Source organism: Pelophylax lessonae (genome assembly GCF_965119305.1).
Source record: "Pelophylax lessonae genome assembly, chromosome: 2".
Lineage (NCBI taxonomy): Eukaryota > Metazoa > Chordata > Amphibia > Anura > Ranidae > Pelophylax > Pelophylax lessonae.
In genome coordinates this window covers 226,438,888-226,452,228 of record NC_138769.1, presented here as the reverse complement: position 1 = coordinate 226,452,228, position 13,341 = coordinate 226,438,888, and the positions used below count along the sequence as shown (strand labels likewise).

The 13,341-nt window shown below is 47.8% G+C and overlaps 1 protein-coding gene across 1 annotated transcript in view; it reads right to left on the bottom strand.

The window, feature by feature from the left end:
* Nucleotides 1-10,552, bottom strand: part of NRAS (NRAS proto-oncogene, GTPase) — a 37,505-nt gene extending 26,953 nt beyond the window's left edge. Inside the window, exon 1 of the mRNA XM_082247291.1 lies at nt 10,414-10,552. The gene's annotated coding sequence lies outside the window, so the exon portion shown is untranslated. The remainder of the gene's footprint in view (nt 1-10,413) is intronic.
* Nucleotides 10,553-13,341: the final 2,789 nt, after the last annotated feature.

Here is a 13,341-nt window from a genome sequence, read left to right as displayed (position 1 = left end):
GGACCCCCACCAGACTCTAGGTCCAGATAGGCGGCAATGGGAGTGGGGGAAGCCCAACTCAGTGAGGGATTTAGGGATGGGAGGAGGGAACCTGCAGGCAGGTCTGAACGCCCCTGGAGGTTACCTGCGTCCACCCCAAAGAAAACCATCAAAAGGGGAGATGGGGGAGTCAGGGACTGTACTTACCATTCCATGGTGCGGGTAATGATTCAGACAGAACTCCTCGCCACCCTAGTAGGGGAGCGGTCGGCCAGGGGACCGCTGCGACTCAGACCCAAGCCGGCCGTATGCAACTCTGCGAGATGTTTAACTCGCGGGCCAGCCTCTGTCCATGAGGCTATATCGAAGCCGACCTAGCACGCAGCTGCAGTCTGCACACGCTTGTTGGCTGGGCTGGGGGTACCACTGGATCTAGATTATCCAGCCCATCGCCCAGCCCAGCAGTTGATTGTAGATCCTCCGAGAGAAAAAACAAAAAAGATGCAAGGAAGGGGAAAATTGCTAGGACCAGAGATACCAGCCGGGAGCCTAGGTCCTTACTCCTGACTAGACAGATTAAAAACGGATTACCTAGAGCAGAGAGGGGTGTTATATACCAGCTGAGGATGGCCCATGGGCGTAGCCAGGTGTTTTTTGTTCTGCCTAGTCCTACTCCTGGAGGAGGCAGTACAACCCACTAGTTATGATTTATGGAGTGCTGGGTCCATCGATGAACGAAAGAGAAATTAAGCTTTTTGGCAATAACCCGACTCGCGTGTTTGGAGGAAGAAAAATGCTGACTATGACCCTAAGAACACCATCCCTACGGGCACAGAGGTGAAAACATTATGCTTTGGGGCTGTTTCTCTGCTAAAGGTACAGGCCGACTTTGCCGCATTGAGGGGCAATGTATTGTAAAATCTTGGATGAGAATTTTCTAATGTCTCTCATTTCTCGTGTTTTTCCTGGATTTTTGGTTGATATTCTGTCTCTATCATTTAAAATACACCTATGATAAAACATATAGACCCTTAATTTTTTTTGTAAGTGGGCAAACTTTCATAATCTGCAGGGGATCAAATAATTAAATTCCCCCACTGTATACTGCTTTGTGGTTAACCGTACATTAGCTCTACACATTATCACACAATGTGTTTCTGTGGGTGGTAAACAGAGTACAAGCTATTACTATTTTATTAATTGTGCGGACACATTTCTTTTAAAATTTATAAATAAACCACTTGCCGACCGCCGCACGACTATCTACGTCGGCGGTCAGCCCCTCACAGGCAAACTAACGTAGGGCTACGTTGCTTGCTTGTGAGGGTCTAGGGAGCGAGCGCGCGCCGCCGGAGGCGCGCTCCCGCGTGGTCACGGACCCCCCCGCGCGTGCGACCAGCGGACCCGACGTCCGGCGGCCACTCGGCGATTGGCGGCGGAGAGGGAGAATGTCAGGCAGCTTGTGTAAACAAGCCACCTGTCATTCTCCTCGCTGTAAAGACACTGATCACATGGATCTACTATGTAGATCCGTTGATCAGTGTCCTTACAGCTCAAGCCACAGCCAATCACAGTAGAAAGCACGCCCCTAGGGACACACACAGCCCCTCCCTCCCACATAAAGTTAACCCCTTCACTACCAGTGTATTTTTACAGTAACAGTGCATATATATAGCACTGATTACTGTAGAAATGTCACTGGTAACCCCAAAAGTGTCAAAAATGTCAGTCAAGGGTCCGATCTGTCCGCCGCAATGTCGCAGTACCGCAAAAAAATCGCAGATCGCCGCCATTACGCGTTAAAAAAAAAAAAAACAACAAAAATATTTCCCTTTGTTAGTAAACGCGATAACTTTTGCGCAAACCAATCAAAATACGCTTTTTGCGATTTTTTTTTACCAAACATAGGTAGCATAAAACAAATTGGCCGAAAATGTTAAAAAATTTTGATTTTTACATTTTTTTTGGGGAATTTCATATAAAAAAAAATGTGAAAAATATTGCTATTTTTGCAAAATTGACGCTCTTTTTTTTTTTATAGCGCGTGATCAAAAAATCGCACAGGTGATCAAATACCACCAAAAGAAAGCTCTGTTTGTGGGAAAAAAAGGACGCCAAATTCGTTTAGGTACAGCGTTGCACGACCGCGCAATTGTCCGTTAAAGTCACGCAGTGCCGAATCGCAAAATACCCCCTGGTCGGAATGGGGGTAAAATCTTCCGGGGCTTAAGTGGTTAATACCTCACATGTGTGGTGCAGTTGATGTTTACATACACGTGTTTGTCCCATGCTGCGCTTTTCATATGGGGCGTGTACAAGGAGTGCATTTTTTTTAAGAAAAATGTTTAACTTCACTGCTATCACAAGGGGTCCAACAGGCCACTATGTGATAGCATAAGCAGGCGAGATGTACTTTTTATGTAGACACTGGGGCTCCACTAGACCCCCCAATGTTTCCTCTGCCCTCCAATTCAGCTATTCAAACACAGATTGTGTTTGAATGCTGCATCCTTAGCCACACTAGTCAGAGGGCAGTGCTTCACCACACATGCAGTTTTCCACAGCCCAGGCTCCCTGGAGGAACAAGAGAGCGTGGAAACCAATGCAGATGCCGCATTTTAAGAGCCCCACAAAAGCATGGACCAATCACAATTATCAAAAAAGCCCTTTGCCGACTCTTAAAGCGTGTACCAAGCTCACAGCTGCAAACTTGATTTACCCACCGGTTATAAATGTACCTTGGCAGAAAAGTGGTTAAACTAAAAGCTCAGTTTGTTTTAATCACACCAGTGGATGCAGCTTTAGAAATGCTTAGACAATTTTTTTTAGAACTTTAAAGCTTTCATATTATTAGATAAAAGGAAACAAAAACAAAGGTCTACAACATCCATTTAGTAAGCTTCGAGCAGATCTTGTTCAAGCCTGCAAAAAAACTATTGCCTGGCAGAGATCAGTACTGACTGACTGGTACAGATGTGTATAAGGGAATTCAGATGAGCTACTGGTTCCACACATGATCTATTTATTTCCTTGTAATGTGATTTAAAGGATAAGTTCACCTTAACCACTTAAGCCCCGGAAGATTTTACCCCCTTCCTGACCAGGGGGTTTTTTGCAATTTTTTACTGCGTGACTTTAACGGACATTTGCGCGGTCGCAAACAGAGCTTTCTTTTGGTGGTATTTGATCACCTGTGCGATTTTTTGATCATGCGCTATAAACAAAAAAAAGAGCGTAATTTTTGCAAAAATAACAATATTTTTCACTTTTTTTTTATATGAAATTCCCCCCAAAAAAAAAAATGTAAAAATCAAAATTTTTTAACATTTTCGGCCAAATTGTTTTACGCTACATGTTTGGTAAAAAAAAATAAAAAAAAAAATCGCAAAAGGCGTATTTTGATTGGTTTGCGCAAAAGTTATCACGTTTACTAACAAAGGGAAAGATTTTTGTCGTTTTTTTTTTTTTAACGAGTAATGGCGGCGATCTGCGATTTTTTTTGCGGTACTGCGACATTGGGGCGGACAGATCGGACCCTTGACTGACATTTTTGACACTTTTGGGGGTACCAGTGACATTACTGCAGTAATCAGTGCTATATATATGCACTACTGCAAAAATGACACTGGCAGGTAAGGAGTTAACTGTATTGGACAGGGAGGGGGTTAAGTGTGTCCTAGGGGCGTGATTCTAACTGTAGTGGGACAGGTCTCCTAGTGTAAAAACAAAGATCAACGGTTCTACATAGTAGAACCGTCTGATCTTCATTTTTACACAGGGGAGAATGACAGGCGGCTTGTTTACATAAGCCGCTCTGTCTTTCTCCCGCTGTACCGGCGATCGTAGTGTGACCGGCAGACATCGGGTCCGCCGGTCACACGCCCGCACTCCTCTGAACGAGCCGAGGCGGGCGCGCGCTCGCCCGCTATTGGCTCTAGTAGCAGTGACAGGCGAGTGACGTAGATCTACGTCACTTTGCCTGGCCGGGGCTGACTGCCGCAGTAAATATACTGTGCGCAGTCGGCAACCGGTTAAAAAAAAAAAAAAATGTAAGAAAGCACTTTTTTTTTTGCAGATAAACATGAAAAACACTGGAGCATGTAAAGCATTGCACCCAATCAGCAGATTGCAGGTGCAATGCCAGGATCCTGCAGACCCCCCAGTATACTGCCTTCCCGTACCTCTGATAAAGGCAGGCAGTTACTGGAGTCGATTTACTACTGAATCAACCAAAACTTGAGTTGCAGGAGGCCTTGTTGGCACCACCCAGCTTGAAAGCTTTGATTTCAAAATCCACCTCCAGTGACTGCATCCTATCAATATCAGTGCAATAACTACAAGAGAGATTTATCCATTTATGTAGTTTAACATGGACTGAAGAATCAAGGGATTTCGCTCATTCAGACCACAGGGTATGTATGGTTAAGCTCAAGGCTGGCTATACATTATACAATTTTCTTTTAAATTTACCAAAACTATATAATATGGAAGTCAAACCTAAACACTTTCAATTTGTATGTAATGAGGCAGGCCCTTGCACTACATAGTTGAAGGTAAATCTAAAGGAAATTTAACAAGAAAATTGTATAATGTATTGCCAGCTTTAGTCATGAAGCTACCATCTTGCATAGTTTGCTACAAGAGGGAGCTGACTGATAGGATATAATTTACTATGGAGGAAAAGGACTGCCAGAACTTCCAAATTGAGAAAAATATTAGGGCCGGTTCACACTGATGTGATGCGGGAACCCTGCAAATCCACTGCGGGTTCCCGCATAGCACCTGACCTGCAGGCAGTTCACACTGCCATATGTAAAACGCTGGGAGTGTCAATACAACGTACATGACACCCCCAGATTAGTTTGCAAATTGCAGTGCGAACTGTCAATTCAGACAGGAATCGAATCGCATAGGTGTGAACACCCATGCGATCCGATTATGGTGCGGACCAAAAAAACTGCACGACTGGTCTGAATGCAATGCAAATTCAGTCATACCATCTGTATTGGCTGAATTTGCATCGCAAAGACATCGCATGTGATTTGCATAGCAGTGTGGTGGGAATCTTGTGATGTCTTTCATAACACTATTGTGAACTGTCCCTTAAAAGCAAGGGTAAAAAATATAATTTCTATAAAAATATTTTTTTTTTCAAAAAGAAAAAGTATTCTGGTCATGGAAATATAATAAAACATAAAAACTATTGTTTGGTCACATCATTAAATATTCTGCATACTTAATCAGAAAGCCACCATATGGATATAAAGTCTCCACATCCCTGTTAAAATGTCAGGTTTCTGTGATAAAAAAAAAAAAAAAAAAAAAAAAAGACAAAATAAATACATTTCAGAACTTTTTCCACCTATTATGTAACCTATAAACATGACCTATGTGCAACACAATAATAATAATAATAATAATATGACCTATGTACAACTCAATTGAAAAACAAACTGAAATCTTTTGGGCTGGAGTAAAAAACTACAATAATGTGGTTGCATAAGAGTCCATTCACACTGCCGCGACTTGTCAGGCGACTTGTGTGCCCTCAAGTCGCTTCACATAAAAGCAGAGTTAATGAATGAGAGCCGTCTTAATTGGCACTACTGAAGTCGCTCCGACTTCAGAAAAGGGTCCTGTACTACTTTGAGGCGACTTGTATCCGACTTGTCCCATAGACTTCAATGGGAGTTGCCTCCAAGTCGGATCCTTATCTTATTTGAAGTGACTCGTGATCCAGGAAGGAGGAAAATTAACCAGGCATTCCCCACATTGCAGCCATGCCTACAGTTCCTATATACCATTATCTCTGCCTGGTCTGTGTGAGTGGCACTGGTGGACACCGATTCGTGGCACTGGTGGACACAGTTTTGTGGCACTGATACATGGCACTGATATGTGGCACTGATAGGTGGCACTGATGGACACCGATTCGTGGCACCGATACGTGGCACTGGTGGACACTGATCTGTGGCACTGATACGTGGCACTGGTGGACACTGATACGTGGCACTGGTGGACACTGATTCGTGGCACTGGTGGACACTGATACGGGGCACTGGTGGGCAGTGGCACTGGTGGATGAGGAGGCACTGATGGGGTGGCACTGATGGGCGGCATTGGTGGGCACTGATAGGCGGAACTGCTGGGCACTGATAGGCGGCATTGATGAGCACTGATAGGCGGCACTGGTGGACAATGGCGGGCGGCACTGATGGGGAGGGCACTGGCGGGCAGCACTGATGGGGAGGGCACTGGGGGGCTCCCTGAGCCCTGATTGCCATCCCTGGTGGCCATATTGGGCATCCCTGGGGTCATGGGTGGGCATCCCTGGTGGTTCTAGTGGCACCCCCCCCCCGAGGGTCTGCACTGGTAATCAATGATCTGATTACCAGTGCCAACCCCCCCCCCCGTCAGGAGAGCCGCGGATCGGCGCTCCTTTACTCGTGCCTGTCAGGCACGTACTGATTGGACACGGCTGGTCACATGGTAAAGAGCCTACATCAGTAGGCTCTTTACCGAGATCGGAGATGCGGGGAGTCAGACTGACACCTCGCATCTCCGGGGGGCGCGCAGAGCGCATTATTCTGTCGCCGTCATATGACGTCCGGTCAGGATAATGCAACCACATTCCTGCCGTCAAACGCCTATAGGGCGAGCGGGAAGTGGTTAAGCAACGATCGCCTCTGAACTGTCCCCTGTTTAGCTTACCTGAGGGATGAAATACTTACCTTGTAAATTTATTGTCCAGGGCTGCCATCTGCAGTGTGGGCAGCTGAAGCCGCAGTGTCCCTCTTCCTGGATTTCGGAGTCCCAGAATGCCATGCCTCGTCACTTCCGGTGTAACGTTAAAAAACCATACCCCGTGGAGAAACCATACCCTCGTCACTTCCGGGCTGAAACAGCTGAGCAGCGCAGCAGTGCGCATGCTCAGAGTCCCGGATACGTGATTGAACATTAAAGAATTAGACAAGTGCGCATGCTCGGTGGGCATGAAATTCTCACGGCACTGTGTCTAATGTAAAACTTGCGGCGCTTACATTAAAACAGCTCCTCTGAAACGTAAATCATCTCCGCTCTTCCCCTGTCACTGCCCTCATCTCCGGTAATAAATATAAAAGCGGCGGCGGGAGTATGAGATGTAAATGTGACGGCGATCGCGGCTCCGTGATCCGCTTTTATATTTATTACCGGAGATGAGGGCAGTGACAGGGCGAAGAGCGGAGATGATTTACGTTTCAGAGGAGCTGTTTTAATGTAAGCGCCGCAAGTTTAACTACCGTGAGAAATCCATACCCTCCGTAGCGGAACCGGAAGTGACGAGGGTATGGTTTTCTCACGGGTATGGATTTTTCACGGAACACCAGTGCAGGAGCGTCATCCCACAGCTGGTTCTGCGCATGCCCAGAAGCTGTTCTCATTCATTCAGCAGGGAATGACGCACCTGTAGTGACGAGGGACACCGGTGCAGGCGCATTGACTTCTGGGATTGATGACAATCATTTCCCAGGAGTCAATGCAAAGGAGGAAGTGATGTCGGCGGCCGCAGAAGGAGGAGGTGGCAGGAAGGTAAGTTAAAGTGGAGTTCCACCCTAATTTTATACTTACCTCCATCTTCTCGCTCCAGGTCACCTGAAAAACAAATGGATAATCGCATTTTTTTTTTTTTTTTACTTACCTCGTAGAGAAGAAAATATACTTACCTTACTTCCTTCTTCCTCGGCCGCGGCCCGTCATCACTTCCTGGCTTTGCAATAATTCCTGGGATCTGAACGTCAGCGCTCCCAGGAATCATTGCGCCTGCACCGGCCCCGACGTCAGTTCCGGGGCGCACGCATCATTCCCTTCTAAACAGCTTCTGGGCATGCCCAGAAGCTGTGGAGGGATGACGCGCGCGCCCGGAAGGGACGGCGGGCCGGCGCAGGGCATCGTGGGACCGAACAAGAAGGAAGAGGACGCCGAAGAGGATCGTGCTGGCTTCAAGCTGCCCACACGTGAGATGGCAGCGCTGGACAAGACTTTTTCAAGGTAAGTATTTGTCCTAACAGGTAAGTGCAACCCGGGACAGATCAGAGGCTAGCCATTGTGGAATGTACTAGCCCCGACTGTCCCGGGGGTATTTTTAAAAAAAAAAAAAAAAAAAAATTCCAGGGTGGAACTCTGCTTTAATCATCATTAAAAATAAGGTAAGTGAAACAAAAAAAAAAAAATAATAATTATCCAATTCTTTTTCAGGATGTTTTATTGTAATTGATGGTGTAAACTTCAAAATTAGGGTGGAACTCCGCTTTAACTAATAGTGCACCTTCACTGAAAACCAAAAAAAAAAAAAAAGAAAACAAATGCAGCTGTCACATCTAAGAAGTGGTAACATGAAAAATAATACATTTTTGTGTTTAATCCCACTTTAATGCTGTGAATGCATTAATAAGGTAAAAACACAGACGCTTTGGTACAAAGCATTTAACCTTTGAAGCAAAAAGGTGAGGGGGGAGGCACAGAGGTTTTTTTAGTTTGGGGCCAGAGTTCGGCTTTAAGGCTTTGGTGCCCAACCTGCGGCCCTCGAACCTCAGCAGTCTGTAGTGGGAACATTGATCAGGAATAATAGCAATGATCTACTAGACTCAAGTAACATGCTCCCTGTTTCGTATTGTCTTCTGCAGCCAACCACAGCCAAAAATGTAGCATGTCCACACTCTAACCCTTATTTCCTCTATTAGGTCTGCAGTTTGACAGTCCTCTCAAGTATTATATAAATTAAACATTATGTGATGGTGATGTCACAGGCCAGATTGGAGGCCCCCTTTAGCTCATAAATTGACAACTGCTCTCTAAAACAAATGCTTTCTAAACAAAGGGCCAGTTTACTGTCCTTCAGACTTCAGAAAGGCTAGACTGTGGCCATCAGGAGTAGAAAAGGTCCTGACATCAGTGTGAGAAAAAGCAATGCCCATCATTGGTTCCAATTGTTGGCGCCGTTGGGAGGAACCGTGCCCCATCACTGGCGCCGTTGGGAGGAACCGTGCCCCATCACTGGCGCCGTTGGGAGGAACCGTGCCCCATCACAGGCGCCCTTGGGAGGAACCGTGCCCCATCACAGGCGCCCTTGGGAGGAACCGTGCCCCATCACTGGCGCCCTTGGGAGGAACCGTGCCCCATCACTGGCGCCCTTGGGAGGAACCGTGCCCCATCACTGGCGCCCTTGGGAGGAACCGTGCCCCATCACTGGCGCCCTTGGGAGGAACCGTGCCCCATCACTGGCGCCCTTGGGAGGAACCGTGACCCATCACTGGCGCCCTTGGGAGGAACCGTGACCCATCACTGGCGCCCTTGGGAGGAACCGTGCCCCATCACTGGCGCCCTTGGGAGGAACCGTGCCCCATCACTGGCGCCCTTGGGAGGAACCGTGCCCCATCACTGGCGCCCTTGGGAGGAACCGTGCCCCATCACTGGCGCCCTTGGGAGGAACCGTGCCCCATCACTGGCGCCCTTGGGAGGAACCGTGCCCCATCACTGGCGCCCTTGGGAGGAACCGTGCCCCATCACTGGCGCCATTGGGAGGAACCGTGCCCCATCACTGGCGCCATTGGGAGGAACCGTGCCCCATCACTGGCGCCATTGGGAGGAACCGTGCCCCATCACTGGCGCCATTGGGAGGAACCGTGCCCCATCACTGGCGCCATTGGAAGGAACTGTGCCCCATCACTGGCGCCATTGGGAGGAAATGTGCCCCATCTTTGATGTCATTGGGCCCCATCCTTGGTCTCATTGGGAGGAAACCTGCCCCATCCTTGGTCTCATTGGGAGGAAACCTGCCCCATCCTTGGTCTCATTGGGAGGAAAGTACCATTGATGCCATTGGGAAGAAACATGCCCCATCACTGGTGTCATTGGAAGGAAACATGCCTCATCGCCGGTGTCACTGGGTGGAATTGTGTCCCTTCTCTGGTGGTGGTGGGAGGGTTATACCCCATTGTTGGTATCAGTAGATGTAATAGTGCCCCAAAAGCCAAATAAAAGCAAGCAGAGGACCACATTCGGCCCCTGGGCTGTAGTTTAGGGATCAATACTTTAAAGCATATAGAAAACATTTTTTAAAGTTTTTGTTATATTTTAGTACTGCGGATTACATGAAAATTAAATGTATAAACACATATCCATTTTTTTTCCCCGTAAGATAGTATTACCAAACTAAATCCTGTTTGTCCTAAAAAAAAAATAAATATAATGAGAGAGGAATAAAAAAAACGTATAAGTAGAGGTGTGCAGTGGTTAGGAACCCCTCCAGTATCAGTAGGCAGCCCTGACACTATCGCAGGGCAGGGAGGAGGGCTTGTAGTAGTGTGGGGAATGAGGAAAGGCTGGGACACGTGTGAATGGGATAGAAGACATAAACACAGCTTTGTGCGGGAATTGTGTGTTATGCGGACTCACTCTCCGGCCCGTGCAGTCACCGCTCCCCTCCAGGTCCATGCACCGCTCTCCCGCTTCTAGTCCTGCCGGCTGGCCTCAGCTCCAAGCTCGGAACTCCTTCTCAGTCCTGGGCGCACCCTGCAGCTCTTCTCTCAGCTGCCGCTTCCGCATCCAAAACTCGCGAGACTTCCCACTCTCCTCAGCTCGCGCTGCTTTCGGGTCAATCTGTACCTATGGTGGTGGGCGGCTGGGAGTTATTCGCTGCCTTTCACAGAACTATTGCCACAGAGTTTTCTGTAAAAATGGATAGTTAAGACCGCATTTAACCACCTAAGCCCCAGAAGATTTTACCCCCTTCCTGACAAGGGCTTATTTTGCGATTCGGCACTGCGTTACTTTAACGGACAATTGCGCGGTCGTGCGACGCTGTACCTAAACCAATTTGACGTCCTTTTTTTCCCACAAACAGAGCTTTCTTTTGGTGGTATTTGATCACCTGTGCAATTTTTTTGATCATGCGCTATAAACAAAAAAAGAGTGACAATTTTGCAAAAATAACAATATTTTTCAAATTTTTTTATATGAAATTCCCCCAAAAAATGTAAAAATCTAAATTTTTTAAAATTTTAGGCCAATTTGTTTTATGCTACATATGTTTGGAAGAAAAAAATTGCAAAAAGCGTATTTTGATTGGTTTGCGCAAAAGTTATTGCGTTTACTAACTAAGGGAAAGATTTTTGTAATTTTTTTTTTTTTTTTTAACGAGTAATGGCGGCGATCTGCAATTTTTTTTGCGGGACTGCGACATTGCGGCGGACAGATCGGACCCTTGACTGACATTTTTGGGGTTACCAGTGACATTACTACAGTAATCAGTGCTATACATATGCACTGTTACTGTAAAAATGACACTGGCAAAGGGAAGGAGTTAACTTTATTTGAGAAGGAGGGGTTAAGTGTGTCCCTAGGGGCGTGATTCTGATTGTGTGTCTGTGATTGGATGTGGCTACTGGTGTAAGAACAGAGATCAACGGTCCTACATAGCATAACCGTATGAACTCCATTCTTACACAGAGGAGAATGACAGGCGGCTGTGTTTACATTAGCCGCCTGCCTTTCTCCCGCTGTAACGGACAATCGCGAGTGCCCGGCGGACATCGGGTCCTCCGGCACACGCGCAGGGGGGGTTCGTGAGCGAGCGGGAGCGCGCCTCCGGCGGCGCACGCTCACTCCCTAGAGCCTCACAGGCTAGCGACGTAGACCTACGTCGCTTTGCCTGTGAGGGGCTGACTGCCGACGTAAATCGGTTAACCACTGCCACCCAACGCCAACCCTGCCATTTCTCTCATACATGTAAAAATCATCTTTTCTCTTACGTCCTCCGACAGTCGCCGCCATCTTCTTATTCGTCACAATGGGGTATTAGACTTTGCTCCGTAGGAGTAGCTAGGCAACAGAATATGTCAATATTAAAGCTTTTAACATATCCCCACCCCAGGGGGTGGTCCCCTCAGTCTATACCCTCCTGCTTCCTGTTTCCTGCTTCAGTTTCAATGTCTAGCTTGTCAGGAGTAGCTGGATGTCTCTATGCTGGGGCATTTTGTCTCAGCCTTCTCTCTTTTTTGATTTTATTTGAGTTTTTCCTCTCTTTCTTTATTTAGCTGTTATTTTTACCAGCAATAGTTAGATCTTCGGATGAAGAGGATAATGCGGGTTGCGTCTCGGGCTGACTCCCCTGGTCGCAGGTTGTGGGTCAGTGGCTTCTCAGCCCGCCATCGAGCGTTCAGTCAGGTACCGCTCCTGAGTTTTTCTGAACGACCCATCCCTGTTCCGTGCAGGGATGCTAGGGTGAGGTGGCTACCTCACTGGACGCTGTGCGGTTTCTCAACCCACCTTCTGCTGCGTCCTGGATGCGACTCTCCCTGTCTCATGTACAGCGGCTTGTTCGCCTGTGCGGGTCCCCCACGCCATGTAAGAGGTAAGTGTATTCATGTGGGGACCTGTCTGTCTGGGGGGTGTCAGTCTGGGACTGTGTTACCTTGCCCTGTGTTCACACTATTGATGTTTCCCTATCTCTCACACTGCATGCTGTGGGCTGCAAGGAGGGGGGCTGTGCTGCACTTCTGTGTCAGTCTGAGTGTGTGAACGGCTGTGTGCTGTGGAACTTGATGCTATCATGTTTGGGGCACATTACAGCGCCGCTGCGGCGGTCCACCATGTTCTTTATAACTATGTGGTGTATTTTTATTCCACCTTCACGAGGTGGGGGAGCGGCGGTTTCGGCGCCATTTTGGCTGTACTCGCTCCGGCCGCATGGAACACATGCATGGCGGCCATTTTCTTGTAGCCTCCCATAGGCTTTAATGGAGCGCCCTGAATATCAGCAATTCCTTTTCTACAGGAGCACCGATCTGGCCAGCAGCAGCAGCGGTCTCTCCAGGTTTTTTCCCTCTATTCTCTGTATCCTTGCCTGAGTATAACTTCTCCCTGTGGGGGTCCCTGGTGTGGGTGTGCTTGTGTGGCGGTGGGCTACGTTCGCAGCGCCTTATTTAAAGGGGCGGTCACCCATTTTATTTTACTAATTTTGGGGCATGGATTCTCAGGAAAGCAAATTTCCTATCACATTGGTGGGAAGCCAGGGGACTGCGGTTTTCCCCCTCGGGGGGGGGGGGGGATTTGGCTGCGATTGTGGCTAGCCTTGCGACTCAGGTGCAATTGCTGATGGCTGCTCAATCCTCAAAAAGGCCCAGAGTTTTCAATTTCCTCTGATTCAGAGGGTGTTGGTGATGGGGCTGCTGTTGCTGGGGTCTCCTTGTCGGGGTCCCGTTCCTCCCTGGACCTTGTAGGGTCAGAAATGGAGGCTGAGGTTGAGGGGGTTGATATTTCTCCCCCTGGCTCGTCTGAAGAGCTTGCACTCATGGATGAATTGGTTGCTTCTATCAAGCAAAC